The sequence below is a fragment of the Catharus ustulatus genome, chromosome 4 (genome assembly GCF_009819885.2).
Source record: "Catharus ustulatus isolate bCatUst1 chromosome 4, bCatUst1.pri.v2, whole genome shotgun sequence".
NCBI lineage: Eukaryota > Metazoa > Chordata > Aves > Passeriformes > Turdidae > Catharus > Catharus ustulatus.
The window spans coordinates 23,898,449-23,916,337 of NC_046224.1; the positions used below are offsets into that span (position 1 = coordinate 23,898,449).

At 45.5% G+C, this 17,889-nt stretch overlaps 1 protein-coding gene across 3 annotated transcripts in view; it reads right to left on the reverse strand.

Moving 5' to 3' along the window:
• The window catches only part of CACNA1I (calcium voltage-gated channel subunit alpha1 I), a 164,814-nt gene that overhangs the window by 132,664 nt on the left and 14,261 nt on the right, over positions 1-17,889 (reverse strand). The gene's annotated exons all lie outside the window — the stretch shown is intronic.

The following is a 17,889-nucleotide window of genomic DNA, read 5'->3' on the forward strand; positions in this document are numbered from 1 at the left end:
TACTGCCCTCCTTCCCTCACCCCCACAAATGCCACCCACTAGATCAGGTTGCCCAGGGCCCCAGAGATAAGAGGAGAGATGAAAAGAACTACATGTTGTCAGATTTTTTTTTTTTAAATTTCTTTTTATCAGCCAAATTTTTCTTGTCCCTCCTACCCAGAATCTCTCCACCATTGAGAAGATAGTTTGATGGAGCATCTTAAATATTTCATGCAGCCTTCAGGCTTGCAATCCTTCGTTCCCCATCTGCTTCAGCCTGGTCCTGCTGACTTCTCAGCAGGCCCATGGCAGACTGCCTAGGCAAGGGTTCCTTTGACCCTCCTTTCTCTCCATCCACTTCTCTGTCCTCTCCTGCTTTATTAAGACTTAGATTCTTCCTTCTCTCCACCCTGCCTCCAGAGAAATCAAGTCCCAAACCGAATTTCTTCCTCCCTTTTTTCACACTTCTCCCTCACAATTCCGTTTTCATCAGCTTTCAGCCTCTTCATTTCCTCTTCTATTAATTTTCAGTTTTATTTTTGTTAATGAGGTATTGCCTTAGGTCAGGATTAATAACCCAAACTTCAGACACCGTCAATCCATCAGTAATCAAGTGTAGGCATGAGGAGCCTGGCAGATCACTGTGAGGGAGAAAGACCCACTGGCAAAGCTGCATGGGGGCTTGGGGAGCCACAGAGCTGAAGGGGGGACAGAGAATCAAGGGGAGAGCAGCCTGGGGCCAGAGAGCAGCAGGGCTCCCCCACCTCTAACAAGACTCAAGTCCAGTTTTCCCAAGCAAAGTGTGTTTGTTGAACCCTGACAGCAAAGGGTTTCTTGCCACTGAAAGTGCCTCTGGCTAACACAGGAGTATTTTTGGCTGTCATGAAAGGGGAGCTGACATCGGACAGGGAATCTCTCCATGGAGAAGCAGCTCTTATTAAAGCAAGGAGAGATTCAGCATGCTGCACTCTGAGAAACAGTATTGTTTCTTCACCATTTTGGAGCTCCCTCCCTGAGCAGGGCTTCGGCTCACTCAGGAGCCCCTGCAGCAGTTCCATCCCACATCACCTGAACTGTAGAATGGTCAACCCCATGTAGGGGAACACCAGCATCTTCTCCCTCTACCACCACTGCCCCTCCTTTAGACATTTTTTCCCCCATTAGATGCTGAGGGAATAGTGACTCAACTATTGTCTCCCCATCAAAAAAGGGGAGTGAAAGGAGAAAGTGATTTTGCAGATAGAGGATGATTGCAGACGCAGACATGTAAGAGAGAAAAAGACATGACAGGCAGTGGGGCAAGACATTGGGTCACAATCAGACCACTGGAGTGAGCAAGCTGTAGAGGGGCAAGGGTGAAGACAGTAAGATTTGGTAGGACTGGTCCCCAGCACCCTGCAATGTGGAGGAATAGTGTGGCTTATCCAGCTGAGGGGCTGAGGCAGGGACAACAAAAGCACTAGAAGGTAGGAGGTCTGGAGACAGCTGGATCACAAGGCAATATGAGGTGGACAATGGTGAGAAAATCTTATGGAAGAGACAGAGCTAAGCGAGATGAACAGAGTTAAAGTGGCATCCTGTATCTTTTCCTTGCTACAGATCTTTCTAGGTCACATTACCTGTAATATCTTGTAGTCAAGGATCTTTTGACATTTCTGCTACAGGACTATTAACACCCTCAGAAAGAGTTGAAGAGGAAGCTAATTAACACCAGTCCACCACAAACCCAGTTCTGTTCCTGTTTACCTTACTGGAAGTACTGCCACTGGTTCTGCTGCCTTCAGTCCTACACCCACACTCCTGGCTTCCCAGAAAGTTCTCTCCTCTCTGCTTTGTTGTTGATGCAGAAGCTGTGGCAGTTGTTCTCCCAGGCTCCCACAACATGGGAAAGCAGCACATTACCCTGGGGCAGCAGGTACCAGGGAAGCTGTTTCATCCAACCCCTGTGGGGGACTAAGTCGCAGAGAAGCTGGGGTGGTGAAGGGTGCAGGAGCCAAGGAGAGCACACTACAGCAGGAGATAGAGCTCCTTTGCTCTGCATTGTTTTTAATCCCCTCACCATTCTTCTTTGCCTGAATAGAATTAGAGAAGCAACAAGGGAGCTTTACTGCCAGGCACACCATGGCAACACATCAGCTTTACAGACATGCCAGCTCCTAGGAGCACTAGCACATTGCTGCCTCTCGTCCCCCAGGTCCTCTTTCCCGTGCTGTCTCCACACTCCAGGCTGCCTGGCCATCCCAGGAGGACCTCCCTAGCACTTCTCCCTCAGACAGCTACAGAGGACCAGTGAAGTACACAAACTGGGAACCTTCACAATGCTTGGACTGTTGCCTCTTCTCAGGGACCTTCCGCCTCTTTCCCTCCAGCAAGACCTGCCACATGAGCATCCCCATGGAGCAGCAATGCAGCAATCCACCAATGCACAGGAAGCAGCGAGGCACCAGCTCCTCTGGGAGCTCAGCTCCCTGCCTGCCACCAGAGGAGAAGGCAGATGATGTTCTGCTTTGTCTCCTCTTCCCACTGTGCCTTTGTGAAAGCAGGGAAATGACAACAGCTGCCTCCCTGTCTGGGGGATGGGGTGGGAGGTACAAGCATTTGGGGGAAAAGAGAATTAATCTGAACAAAGCACAAGCCAACTGAAGCTGAAACTCAAACTCAACTTGCCAGCTCAGATTTAATTTTGTTTCAGTCAACACCTGTTGAACAGAAGCATGAAACCAGCACAGACACAAAGGTTGTTCTTTATGGTATATTCACCCAGACCAAAACAAGAAAGGTGGCCAAAGTTCTGCAAGAGAGAACTTGTTCTCTGTTCTAAAATTTACACCTCAGTTTGAGAAACCCAAGAGGCTTGAACTGGGCTTAGCAAAGAGAACTGTCTAAGTCAGTGGAGTGGTGTGAGTTCATTAACCACAGCACATATGACTCGAATGCTTGAGCACCTACCTGCACTAAACCCAGCATTTTGGAGGCTCAACACACCTTGCATGCAGCCAGCAGGCAGGGACAGCCTTATGCCCACCCCTGCCAAAAAAAAGGCTTTCTCGTTACCAGCCCATTTCCTGGGTATGAACTCCAGTCCCTGTAGCACACCCCATTTTTTAACCAAATCCCACCTCTAATCTCCACTGGCTGCCTGGATATGTCATCCCAGAGGTAGGTGACCAGAAAGAGTTAGGAGGACTTCACTCCCACCATCAGCACAGTTTCTTGCACTGGTGATTTGCAATAAGATTTCAACACATCTGAAGACCCTTTGGGAGATCACTGGTTTTTACTGTCTCATGCCTTTCAGTTCCTATCCTCACAATAACTGACCTCCAGATGGCCCAACATAAACAGCCCACCAGATTTCCAGCGCCATGACCTATTCTCTCCTCATAACTCCAGACTTCCCTCTACCACTTGATCAGTAAAAACAAGTTAAATCCTCACCTTCCCCTCAAAACCTTTTCAGTTCCCCCAGGATCTCAAACCCAGTGAAAGCCCCCCTCCCCGTATCCCTCTGGCATGACCCAGACAGATGCACAGGGGAAGGCACAGCAAATCTCTCCAAGGGATAATTACAGAGGAATTTACCAGTAGGTCAAATATTTACCCAAGACTCATCAATGCAAATGTTTCTAATCCTCCTGCATCTTTCAGGGATGGCAAAGGAATGGTGAGTACACCTCTGATTTATACAGTTGCATATAAATTAGAGTAATAAAGAACTCACATGATTTATTATGTAGTAATTGTATCAGTTGGTCAAATACCTTTGTTGTGTGTGTATCAACATAAGAGTTAATAACACAAAAGCAACACATACATTGCACTAACAGTTCCTTTACCTTCTTCTGGCCAATTCTCTGTGCATTTTGGTGTTCTGACTGCTGCTTGTCTACATTTCAGAGAACCACTCTGGCTCCATGAGGTGCACGAAGCCTTCCCACAATTTCCAAGCACAAGCTTGTAGCTACATGCCTGAGGGCACCAGGTATAAGCAGCACACTTGGTGGGGAAAGGGTGCAGAGAAAAGCTTATAAATACAAAGCCACTTGGGGAAGCAGCAGTGTCTCAGAAGAGGTCATTCAGTGGGATGAAATAATCCCAGGTGTAACTATTAAACCCAGCAACTAAAGACTTGGCATCATATCCTCCACTGGGAATGTCTTTGTGTTCCTAAAAAGCTACCTGAGACCCACAAAAACATCAATCATCAGGAAAGAAATATCCTGAGTCCAGTGGGGAGAGTTGTCACAGTAATGGATGAGGAAATCCTTCATGCATGCAAACAAGAATGGAAATGCCACAGGTACAAGACAAAGTCTCAAGTGCATGACGCTAATCAGCTTAATCGTGCTTGAGAAGTACCCAGAGAAGTCAAGTGGTTGGGGAAGGAAACAATTATTTTTGTGCTCTCCTGCTAGATCTGTCTAACCTTCCAGTGATGGGACCACAGACACCCTCAGTCGGGTGGGGGACATTCCAGGTCATTCACCCACCCATCCCCTTGCTCCATGCAGGAGGCACATGTCTGTGTTTCCAGTGGTATTCAGCACCTTGCTGCTTTCCCAGCTTTGTGCCCTCAGTGCCAGCTTCCCCCAGGCTGTGCTCCTCAGTCCCTAGGAAACCGTGCCCAGAAATGCCTCGACAGCAGTGTACCTGTGCTCACACACACCAGCAGTCAGGACACTGACTGCTACCACAGCCAAATAATTCTCCAGCATTTTTACTGCCCACAAACTCAGGAGTGTCTCCAGGTTGTGCACAAGAGGGGCGTGCCAAGTGCCACAGGCAATCTTTTGAAATGTAAAGCTGGAAAGCTCTATCCTGACATGACAAAAACAGGGACTGCTGGTGGATTTAACTACTCTGTAAGAGACACCTGGTATTTATCCCCACTGCATCTGTCTCAGTAGAGGGGCGATGTTGGCACAGGCATTACCTTCAGGGGTTTGCAGCAGTTTCTCTGCCCAATTTCCTCCCTCCCCCTGATATTGCAGGGGAAACAACGGAACACGAGCCCCAAGCACAGTGCCCAGTCTGGGAACAAGAAAGAAAACACAGGGACAACTCACCACAGCCCAAGGACAAGGGGACACAAAGCCATGTTCAGACAGAGCAGAGAGGAAGGAGTCAGAACAGAAACACAGATCTGCAAACAGATCTGCAGACAGACATTGTTGGCCAACACAGATGACAAATTTCCTTGTCTGTCCATAAACCACAACCATGCAATGGTGGCCTGGCACATCTAAAGTGATTGCAGCCCTGGCATTTATGGCTCCTCTCCAGGAGTCAAATTCAGCACCACACAACCCAGAAGTGCCAGCTGACTTCAGGAACCTGGGTCACAAGTATCAGGAGTTTCCTTAGGGTTTGAGTAACCTGAAAGCTGCCACCTGCCTCCTCCTCAGAGAGGAAGGTCCAAGCACAGACAATGTTACTTCTGTGTGACTAGAGCCTGCTGGAAAGTCCCATGAAGCAGGGTATCCTAGAGCAGTCCTCCCCATCCTGTTTGGCTCCCTTGCAGCCCTCAGAGGATGCTCTTCAATGGGAAGTCCCCCTTCACCCAGGGAAGGGAGCACATCTTGCCTTGTGCAGCTTGCATATGATCTGGATTCATGTCTCACACCCAGACAGAGAATCCCTGATGTGACAGCTCAGGAAAATCAAATGAAGTGTCAGCCCTCTTTCATTTTCCAGTAAAATAACCCCCATATGGGAGAAAACACAGTTTCCCCAGACATCTGCCACACGTTCCCGAAAAATGTATTACAGACATGCCACTAAGTGTGAAATAGATTTTTAAAAGTTAAAAAGCTACTGGATATTTAAAGGATGTGTGACATATCACAATATGCTGTAAATGCATTTTAAAGAAATAACAGCACCTCAAAGATACTGTGGAAGGATGCAATTAATTCTGTGCTTTGAAAAAAATCCTGGGTTATGGTTTTCTGGAGGAGGAATTTTTTTTAAGTACTTACTTTAATAGTTAATTATTGGATTGTAGGGAAAACTTGAGGCTTCAGAGAGAGCTGACCTATATGGTAGAAGGCTGCATGCAGCTACACTGATAACACTAATTTTAATTAATCCTACCACAAACTCTTCTGCCTTCCAACACCCTGTCTCATTTGCTTAGGGCTTCATTTGATTGGCAGCTTGAGCTGAAACTTACATAGCAGGTATGACTGCTATGAAAAAAAACTAAGTTGAATGTCAATGATTGCAAATAAAAAAGTTATTTTGTCTGTTCTTAAGTGTCCCAGATGTTTTTTTGTCTAGCACTTGCTGCTGGATGCTTCCACCTGGGCAGCAGGGTAACCCAAGACCTCTTTCACTCATCCTCTAACAACCCATCCAAATGGAGATAAATTAGCAGCTGCCATAGAAAAAAAATAAATAAATTGTGCTTTGAATATACTCAGGAGAGACTGTTTGATATGACTCAATCCAATAAATTAAGACAGAATTAAGGATGAATGTGGAATCTCAGTTCCTCCCTCTCCACACCACCTTCACAACACAACCTTTCATTACATGTTCGGGTTTGGCTTTTTCCCCCTGCAGGCTTCCTGCACCCACAGGGAGGGATGGCATCAGTGAAGACAGGAATGTGACACCTCTTTAGCCAGTGAGTTTACAGGAGTTCGCTGGCAGCAGGGAATCAGAAATAAGTAGGAATGCACAGCATGGAGGCTCTAGGGTAGGGACAGGACTTCACCTCACTCCTGGAGAGCTCCCATCTCACCCCTTCTTGCTCAGGCTGAGCCCTCCAGCCCTGCCTCCACTTGGGCTCACTGACCTCCTCAGCCAGCTTCTGCATCCAGACCTTCTCCTCACCCCCCTGCCCTCCATCACCCTCACCCAGCCCAACCAGCCCACTCTCCAGGCTGCTCTCATGCCATTGCTGCCCAGTCCCTCCACTCTGGAGGGCAGACACCTGGTGGATCAGCTTTTTATTTCAGATCTCTGCTGGCTGCCTGACCCAGTGGCCTTACTTTCCTGCAGGGCTCAGTCCCCCAGTTCAGAATCCTTCCCCAGAGTTTTGCCTGGTCCCTACCTTTCAGACCTCAAATTAAGGTTTTATTGATGGATAAAAAGACTTACAATGGAAAAGTTGGACAGCTTTTGAAAACCATGCTACTACCACATGTAGCAATGAAACTGTGTCTTCCATGTCTTTAGTTCTGTTTGTGTTCTGGCCCTTGCATGAACTGTGTGAGATTCTTCAGAGATCCTGCTGGACAGGAAAAGAAGGAAAAACATTACTCAGAACCTAGCAAGGAAGGAAACAAATAATATGAGGAGTTTGTCCACAGAGGGAAAGATAGCAGGGTCAACCTACAAGAAAAAAGAAAATTGGGGAACTGCAGCATGGGATGAAAAAACATGCTGCAAGAAAACAGTGAGAAGACTGCTGTCTCCAAAGGATTTTGCTGTGGAAAACAAGTGGGATAACATCTAGAGCCTCCTCCACTCTCTAAAATCCCACTTCCAGAGAGGGGTCCAGATGGGAAGATCAGAGCAGTTGCCAACACAGAGGCTGCTAAATAGTGGGTCAACAAGTACAGAGAAGAGAGGAACAAACTCCAAAGCTGGGAAGGATCCGCTTCCATCAAGAAAATTAATCAGAAAGGAGCCACAGGGAAAGAAAAAAGCAAGAAAAAATTGCCTTGAGGGGAAAAAAATCCTTCATTAAGAAATATCACAGTTGGCCAGTGGCACTGAACATCAGGCAGTACCAAAGGCAATATATTATTACTGTTGCACTTCTATAAGCCTGTCTTTTTTAATATAACTCACTCATGACAAATATTTTCAAGGTCTGGCCTGAATCTTACATGTGGACAAAGCAGAGCCTGCCAGAATCACCTACAAACCCAAGAGACTTACTCAAAGCAAAAATCACATCACAAGTTGGTAAATATGTGAACAAAAACAATTACATAAAAACTGCAATACATCACAAAACCTACTTTTCTCAAATATGTTTTAGCTTGATTATTGTTAACAATTCTTGTTAACATCTGCTAGCTGGCTGGTAAATGATCTGTAGAACATTTTGTAGAAAATAAGGACATGGTATTCTTAGGGGAACACTGAAGTGAGGCGTTCTTGGTTGCAAAGCAAGATGCAGGATACAGGTAAATACAAGGAGCATTCCTTTTGGGGTGTGTGAATCACGGGAGACAAGGCAGATTTGCCAAGTACTGATGTTTCAGTACTCTTGCAGATAATAAGCAGGGCTTAAAAGATGAGCAGATATTTTGGATCTTTGATGTAAGAAACTATCAACCTCTGCATGAAAAAAATACTTCTCCACCCTCAAATATTAAGCTCCTACATCTTTCATGCCATGAAAGAGAACAGCTGCTGTTTGTTGCAAACTGCCTGTTCCAATAGAGAGGTTAATATTTTACCATGTGTTTTCTTCCCTTCCTTCCCTTCTTGCCTGTTGAGGCAAATCTCAGAGCTAGCATTACAAGCACTGGATTCAGTAGCTTTCTCCTGGATGAATATATACTGATGTTAGCCTTTTTAATTTGTTACTCTTTGAGAAGAGAAATCCCCCAAGAGGTACATTTGGTTCACTCTGCCTCTCACAGCATCCAGTTCCTACAAGCAGTCTTCAAACCCTTGTAGTATTTCAGCATTTTTTTCTGCCCTGGGGAGGCAGTGATAAACCATACCAAGTTAGAAAAGCAAAGATGAAACCGCCCTCCCAAAGGTCCAGGGGTCAGGAACAAGGCTGAGACAGCACTGTTGGTTCAACTCTTGTAAGCAAATCCTTGAGTGCCTTGCCCAGCTTCCAAGCTGGGGCACAGGGCCAGGAGATTGCAGCCACACAGCTCCCAGCCAGCATGCTGAGCTCACATCTGTCTGTGCCAGCCCACGAGAGCCAGACCTGGTTAGCAGGGATTAGCAGAGCACCAGCTACATCCCAGAGAAGGCCAGGGCCAGCTGATCCAGCAGCAAGTGTCACCCAGGCTGGCTCAGGAGGTGGTCACCTCCCAGCAGCCTGTCCCTGCTCCCAGGTGGGTGCACCCCTTGGGCTCTGCGGCTCAGAAATGAGCTCAGTGCTCCCTCACACTGACAGTTCAGGTTGGGGACGTGCCACTAGCATGGCACTGCCAGAGAGCACAGGAAGACAGCAGCTGACCTGGGCTTGGAATGCTCTAAAGGGGGATGGAAGCAGCCTGTGAGTACAAGGAAGAAGCAATCCCACCGTGCCATGTAGAAATCCCCTCCAGAGAGAGCAGAAATCTGCTGTTCTCACAGGTAAACTCACACCCCTGCAGAGCCCTGGCCTTCTTCCTCATTCTAAATAAGCCAATGAGTGATGTCCTCTGTTTAAATCCTACCTCCAGGTCTTTCCTTTAAGCCCTGACCTTTCACCTCAGGAAACCTTCGTGTCCACAATACTAGCCAAGAGAGGTGCTTAACAGAAGGAGCCAACTCAAGGGCAGGAACAGTCAGTGCAGACAGGCTGCTAGCAGTGAAACCCAGGAATGACAGCAAGGGAAATAATAAAAGGGAGGAAAAATGACAGACTGCCACAGAGAGAGAGGAAAAGGGATAGACAGGGTGGCTAGTCACAGGGGAGTCAGCTAGAGGAGTGCAGGGACTCAGAAGCGTCAAATCACACTCATGGAGGGGGAGCAATGGTTTATTTTATAGACTGAAGCACAGTAGGTGATGACAAGGGGAGACTGGAGGAGAGAAAACTAAAGGAAGAAAGGATAAGCAAAGAGTGTGATGTATCATTAGCCAGGACAGATTTATCTTTCCTCTTGGATGAATTGCAGTACATAAGTGTAAATGGCACCATTGTCTCAGGGGGACAGATGGTCCCCACATCACAGCTTTGTGCATCCCCCATCCTGCCTGAGGGAGCTGCTCCCCTCCCCAGTCTGCACTAATGCAATGGAGAAAACTGGAGAAGGAAAAGGCAGGGAGGCCAAGCTAAGCTTTCCATCTCCATCCCCACGACCTTGCAGCCTGGAGGGGCAGGTGAACGCTGTTCCAGCCACAGCACTGCACACAAACTCCATCCCTCAGGCCTGCCAAGCCATCCAAACACCTGTGCAGGTTCTCTAGCAGAAGGCTTACACTGCCACCACACCACCTTCTTCCTTCACCAGTACTTGATGGCAGTCAGAGATCAAGTACTCATGCTGATTGTCTCAGATCTACCAGCCACCTTCAATACCATCGATTTCAAGGCTTTGCTGAGATGCCTGCCAACGTCAGCAGGGATTTGCATCATCTGCCCCCAACCTAGATAACCTCCACTCACCATTCCTCATCAGTCTTACATCTTCATCATCACACTTCATTTCTCATTTTACAAGTCCTGCTGTACTCTCATCTGCCCTCCTTGCTCATCTCAGCCTCATTCCCTGGATGCTGGTCACAACTCCGTTGACTTCTTGACAGGGAATAAAAGCCCATTTCCCTGAGCTAGCCTCTCTCCTCCTCCAAAGCTTTTACTGAGGTGGTTCCTTCTCATTTCGACAGCTGAGCCTGGAGAACTCCTCCAAGGAGGGAAGGCAGGTAGGGCAGCAGTCCCTTCCTGGTGGAGGAGCACAGCTGACAGGAGGTAGCACAGCACAGACTCACAGTCCAAGGAACAGCAGTGACAAAGCAGGGCAAGCCCAATCCACCACCAGATCTGTCTCCCTGAACAGGCAGCCCCAGTTGGTTGCCTTTCCCACCACTCTCAGCCCTCATCCCATTGCCCCCACCAGCCAGAGGCAGTAAAACCCCATTTAAGAGAATCACTGGTCAAACAGGACCTCCTTCAGCCCTGCCCCTCAGCAGACAGGGAAGCACAGGAGAGGCAGTGGCACAGAGACACCAGGCACTCCAGAAAGGGGCTGACCAAGGTGCTCCAGGCCAACCAGGACCAGTGGGCAAAGCAAGCACAGGACAGAAGCAGGTGAAAGCTTGAGCCTGGTCCATCCTCTACCAGACTAGAGCCTTCCTACACCAAAAGAGAGTACCTAGCCAAAGATAGTGTTTCTCTAGGACCACAAAGAACTTTCCAGCTTAGAGGTTGACAGCTTGGCTGACTCTTTGCTCCTGTTCTCTCCAAAGCTCTGTAACGGGCCAAGTTTTTCATAAACTCATCTTAGCCATCCTGGGACCAGCTGCAGGCCATTTGCTGCAGAGGAGCTCACCTGAAGCAGCCCCTGTCAAATATTTTGCTCACAGCCCACAGCTGCAGGGCCTTTCCCATGGTCTAGGGTAGGAAGGTTGTTAAGTCCTAAAATAAGCAGCTGGTCAATTTGTTAGTGGTTAATTTCATTAATTCACATTGTTATAAAAAGACATGCAATTAGAGGTCTGGTCAGAGTATTTTATAGGTCTTGAACTCAAAATGAGCCTTTTTATTGCCCTTTCTATTCCTACAAGAGCCCCTTTGGCACTCTAACACACCCTGCTCCAGTGTTCACAAAGGCTGAAAAAGGCAAACCGACCATTTTTCAAAGAATAAATGGTTCTCATCTCCAAGGCAAAATATATTCCAGTGAATAAGCACAATATGCTCCAGCAGAAAGGTTTTTTTCATCATTTGTTTCCATTCAGCAATGCACTCCTCAGGAGGATGGGGATGTCCCCCAGCACAGGCACTGCTACCATCCCTGCATCCCAGCTGAGCACCCCATCCCTCTCTTCCGGCCCAGCACTACCAGATATCCCCAGACTGCCACAAATACAGAGTGCTGTAGGACAAGACAGGAACAGGCTCCCCAACCTCACCTGAATAGGTCTGCTCTTACTAGGTACAACAGAATAATGCTGATTTATACCAGACAATTACATGACTTACATCTTCTATGCTCTCTCCCCTGCACTTTCCACATTCATTGGCCATAAACCCAGGGACCATATTAAGGCACCTCATCAAAAGCTGTTGCAGCAAGAGCTCTAGCTCTGCTTTCCTAAAGCATCAGGGCAAGGAGGCCTACAAGGTCTTTTATTGGGTTTGAACTGTATTAGGAAAACAGGGCATTACAAACACACAGGAAAAATACGCCTCTCCTAAACCACAGGCTTCTCTGTGCTTTGCAGTTAGCCCTTCCTCCAACAATAGAAATCCGTCCTTCAATAACAGCAAAAATGCTCAGAGTTTTGAATGAAGACAGTAAGGATACACCACGAATTTTCAGCCTTATTTCCAATTTTGTTAGACCCTACAAACATTTCATCTTTAGTCAGAGCCCTGGTTTTGTATGTGCTGTTGCCCTGCTTCATTTCCAAACCATGGTCTTTGAGTATAAAAAAAAGCCTCCAGGGAATAAGCTAAAGGGATGGGAGACAGGGATTTATCCTGTTTCAACATTTGTGCTTAGATACACAGGGCCATCTTGCAAGCCAGCCAAATTTAGACTTCATCCCTTTACATCTGCCCACTTGCCTGGAATTGCATATATCTCACATACACACAACCCAGGCAATTTCTTACAGATTTCAAGCATGCAAATCCCTTTCAAACATATCTATCCCTTGTGTGCTACTAATGACAATGCACGAGTTTAAATTCCATTTACACCACATCTGACTGTGCAAATGGTTCCTCTAAACTTCCCCTTGTAAATTTGCACATCAAATGACCCGCACAAATGGCACTCCCTTGTCACTAGTTTTGTGGAGATAACTTCTTTCCCAACTATTTGTGAAGGCCCTGAGCTCTATCATGCTTCCCCTGTCACCTGCCTGCAAACCACAATCAGGAAACAGCTATCCTAAGAAAAAGCTGGAATTCAGAGAATTACTTTTCCCCAATCCAGAATCCAGGCGGATGTGGTGGTTCAACTCCCACAAAACTAAGATTACCTAATAAGTCATTATGGAAACGTTAAAATGTTCAGACTGTGCAATTTCCAAAACTAAACCTGCTCCCTATCTTTCCCTTTGCCTTCTTTTAGAGCATCTGGGAAACCAAACAGCATAGCAATCCTAAATGCAAACCCTACAGCCTGCTATCCAGAAACTACTTCTTTGCTAAAGGAAGAACAGGAATTTCCAGAGATCTGCTTTACCCTCCAAAGAGAGGAGTTCAGCTAAGCACACTCAATTTCCTGGTGCAGTCTGTCAAATATGTACAGAGACCTTGGATGGTTTTCAGATAGGTAGAGTTAGACAGGGTAAAAGCCTATCAGCTTTCCAAGGGGACAATTAACAGGGAAATTAAGGGTCAGTTCACAAGGGTAGGACATGTCTGCTTTAAGGCACATTGCTAACACAAAAGGGGAGGAGAGCACTTGATGATAGATTGATCCACTGTGTTCAGTGCCTTCAAATATTAATCAAGATAATGGACAATTGACTTATTAGAAGTCACCCTTATTTGCTGATGGCAAGCTTCATTCCAGCAGGAAGGCTGGCAGAGTGGCAGAAAACTCAGCAGAACCTAAAGCAATCTTGCTCCCTCTTAAGGCTTGAAAAGCATCTGGCACATGCCCATGGGAACACCAATGCCCCCAGCACAGCACACCCACTGGAGATCTCTGGCCAACTCAGTTTCCCATGCAACAGGGGAAACTGCAAAGTTGACTTAAAATGTTGTGGAGTGCAGAGGGGTTAGATAACCCCTCTATTTTTTTCTGAAAAAAAGTAAATCATGCACTTGGTGGGGCTTGGATTTACAGATATTCCTCCTTGGCTGGAAGGAAGGCACAGCAGCAACATCTGCCTGGTTACCTAGAATGATACAAGAAGTCTTCAAATAAATGCCAGATTCTTCATGTGTCTTCTGAGATAGACTTTTTAAAAGAGACAGGAGAAATGCCTTTAAAATGGAGACACATGAACAACATATACATTTTGCTGTTTTTCAAATATGCACATAAAAGCTGATACTGGTGACCCCAAGTGCAGAAAGCCATGATCCCTAGGTCTTCAAGAATGATGAATGCTGCTTAAAATTCATAAGCCACTCAGTTTTTGATGCATTATTATACTTTCTGGTCACATTTCCAAGCTTCTCTCAACGTACTAGAGATGCAGAAAACCATTATTTTTATTTATATATACACACACATATAAAAAAGGAAAGTCAAATTCAGATGATTACAGGAGTTCAGGCCTTAAGACAGTCATTAACTACTATAAGAGTTGCAATAAATTTGCAGATTATGCTTGTTTATTACAAAGCTACATCCAGTCATTATGAATGCTGTGTACAGTGGACAAACTTAAGGCAGAAACAAGTGCAACATGCTATAGAACCTGCACATAGAACTTCACTGGACATATATGAATTGCCCAAACTGGTATTTGACATTGGCATATTTTACATATACAACACATATTCACCCAAAGCTTAATGAGCAACAGATTTGTTGTCTCTTTAACCACTCAGCTCCCAAAAAGCAGTGATTCTGTCAGCCCACAGTCCCCATTCACTGTGGCACCAGCTGCCACCGTCACCAAGAAAATTACCAATATACAAACACATTTTTTTCTCCTCCAACATTTGATTTTGCACTCGGCTCTCAGAGGGCAGTGCCAGCATGAAACACCACTGTTGCCATCACCAGCCATCCTGTACTCCACTGACTCGTACATAAATGATGTCTATGGCACCAGGCAGGGAAAAGGTGGGGAATAAAAGTGGGGGTTGCCTGTTTCCAACCAAAATGCTCAGGCCAGTCCTGTTTCCTTGTGCAGGGAGCACACAGTCCAAGCTGACAATGCTGCCAGTAAAAGCTACAGCAAAGGTACCTCCAGCAGCAAGGTGGGATTTTTATCAGCAGCTACAATGGCAAAGCCCCTGTTCGGTGGATTTCAAAGTTAATGAGCTACAAGGCAGCTCCTCAGTACACACAGCTTTAAGAAGTCACCCTGCTCAATACTCTGTAAAGCACAGCTCCCAGTAATAAAAATTAAGTGTGCATATAAGCTTTTGCTCATCTGGGACCTGACCTGCTGCTCTACACCATGAAATCAGCTGGAAATGCAACACTTCACTGCTTGAGAGCAAAACAGAAGCTCAAATGGCCAACAGCTTCACCAAGGGGTTGGTACATAAAAAGCAAGAAAATGACAGAGTAGTGAGAACTGCAGAGCCTCTCATGAGGATCCATTTGTAAGGTGCCACGTGGCATACCCATCAGTTAGTCCCAAATATTTTATAAATTCACGAGATAAATGCTATGCAGCTGGTTTGGAAACATGTTTTTATGTTTTTCATCCTATTCCCCATCCAAGCTTGACTTCAAATCCCATATGACAGAGTTCAGGTTTTATTAAAAAAAAAAAAAAATCATTCTCATGGCCATATCTCAAATATTGACTGTGTTAACATTGTAGCTGCAACAGGTCCATGATCTACAACTTCAAGTGGTCCAGCCTTCAGTTATCAGAGCACAAATTAACCTAAGCAAACCAGCTGGCTGGTTGCTCATGTGCTGCATCACAACAACTCCTTTCTAATCAGGAGACAAGCCAGGCTCCAGGTGATGCCCTGTGTGGCATTGCATACCCAGCTGATACAGCACTTACCTGTCTCTAATAAGGTGTATTAGGAATTTTTTTTTAAAATCTGCTTCCCAATAAACTGAGGTTATTCAAGCATTTACTTGTGCTGTACATAAACCCATCCCCAAAACAGGCAAATTACCAAACTTGAAAGCATCAGGCTCTTTTTCACCACACACTACAACAGCAAAAAGTACAGGAAATACTGCCTTTGGGGACAAACACCCAGACTTTCACACGGACCATGGTCCTCCTCTCAAAAGGGAGTTAGGATCCACAACTTTTGTAATGACAGCATCACACATCTCTACACAAATATGCTTGCAGGAGCAATTTTAAAGCAAAGAAATAAGTGTTTCTTTCTCCTATTACTGCAGTGCAGCAAAGCAATATGGCAGCTGTTTAATAGCACATAACAAAATTGCAGGACTGCTCACAAAAGGAGAAATAATCTTCAGGAGAGGGGGATTTAAGTAGTTAGAATGCAATTACCTAAATTGAAATTTGGTGGTTAATGACCTCGTGCTTAAAAAATATTGTTACATAGTCCTTAACTATCAGAGCTTCCATTCTAAATCTCATTGACAGTACTTCCATAAGAACGATCATGAAGCTCTAGCCTAGTAAAAAAATTCCACAAGAAGATTAATAGGCATTTAATTAATGCCCCAATCTTTTTGCTGAATCTTCACAAAAGGCCAGGTGTTGACCTATGACAGTGGCTCATCTTGCCCCTGCTTAGCTTAAACATATTGGAGACCCAATAGCTCAGTACAGCAAGGATGAAAAGCAGGCAAGCAAATCAATTCCTAGAAGATATGATTTGATTTTCATAGAAGTATCACTAATGAAGGATCTGATTCCCAGCCAGGCATCTGCCACCAGGCCATACAAATGTATCCTTTCAATGGTGCTGTTTAAAAAAAGTGTGATGCCAAGAGCATATGATTACATGTAAAAAGCCTTCAGGGTACAGAAACAACCCCTCATTTGAGAAAAAAAGAGAATTATTTAGTGCATGAGCCTTTCAAAGAGAGGAGCACAAGGCATTGAAAGGAAACCAGAGGAGAGGCTGAATCCTCACCCCTCAGTCTCCACGTCATGTAATCTCTCAACTTCACACAGCTGAGCTGAAACCTCCAGTCTGACACAACTATTTCAAAAGGTTACCAGCAGCCCCACCATTGATCCTTGGTGGCACCTGTAGCCACATGTAAGGTCATCAACAGGTGACTGGATGAGGATTTTTCCTTCCTTGCCTAGTTTCTAGTAAGAAAATGTCATTTTCTAAGTCAAAGAGCACATTTGTCTACAGATTAGGGAAAAAGTGACACTTAAAAACTAAAATAGCCCAATTTCTTGAATACTAGTTCCAACAACTTAAAGCAAACTCCTTGCAATATACCAGATTGGAGGGATTATTCTGAGTGACTTTTTTAGCCAGCAATAAGGACAGGTTCTTGTCTTCTTCCACCACAACCTCCTCCCCTCATCCAAAAGCAAGCCTTCATCCCAAACCCACGCTGTTACTTCTTCTTTCACTTCCAAAATCTAGTCTTTTATCATGACATAAATGTCTCGTGCTTTATTCTGAGTCGTGTTCAGAGTTCTGCTCTACCACATGCTGGGACAAGATTCCCAGGACATAATAACTAGCACAGGCACACAGTGATAGAAGAGCAATGCATAATTCAATACAAAGTTTTAAAATTTTATAGAGCAGCCAGTAGAAAAGAAAGCAGAATATCTAAATCTCCAATGTGTTCTCAGCCATAACCTATGTTTGAGACTGCAACATCTCTTCAGTGGCTTTTGAACTTTAAGACAAGAGCTCAAACACAAACCTTTACCTACACTTGAAATTAAAATAAATCTCATCCATTTAAGGTCAGCTGTTACTGCTAACACTTCTTCAAGTCCTAACCCAGGGTTTGTCTCTTAAAGCTGAAAATACTCTTGGAAACAATTTGCTAGTCTCCGCTGTATGCCCAGACATTCAGGTTTAACCTAGAAGCCTATACATCAAAACCAGAACACACATCCTTATAGATAAGACCCACCTAACTAAGAAACTTCCATGTAGCAAATGCTGCCAGAGATCTCCAGCTAGAAAAAAAGTTCACATAAAATCTCAGACCAACCTCTCTGATGACTCATCTTCTCAATTTCCTCCACACCATCAGTGACCCCATAATTCAAGTAACAACAGCTCTTCTCTGCCTATTTTTTATACCAAATCTGCTCAGGAGCCACAGAGCCCAGCTGGCAGGCACCGGTGACGAGCTGTGCTGTGGCCATCATTTGCACTGATGGGCTGCAGGGACCCTCCTGCCATCAAGGCACTGAGTGTGAGTGATAACACGTGTGTGATTGCTGACTGTGGAAAGGAGGACATGCCTATGTCCCAGAGATCTCTCCCAGGGTGTG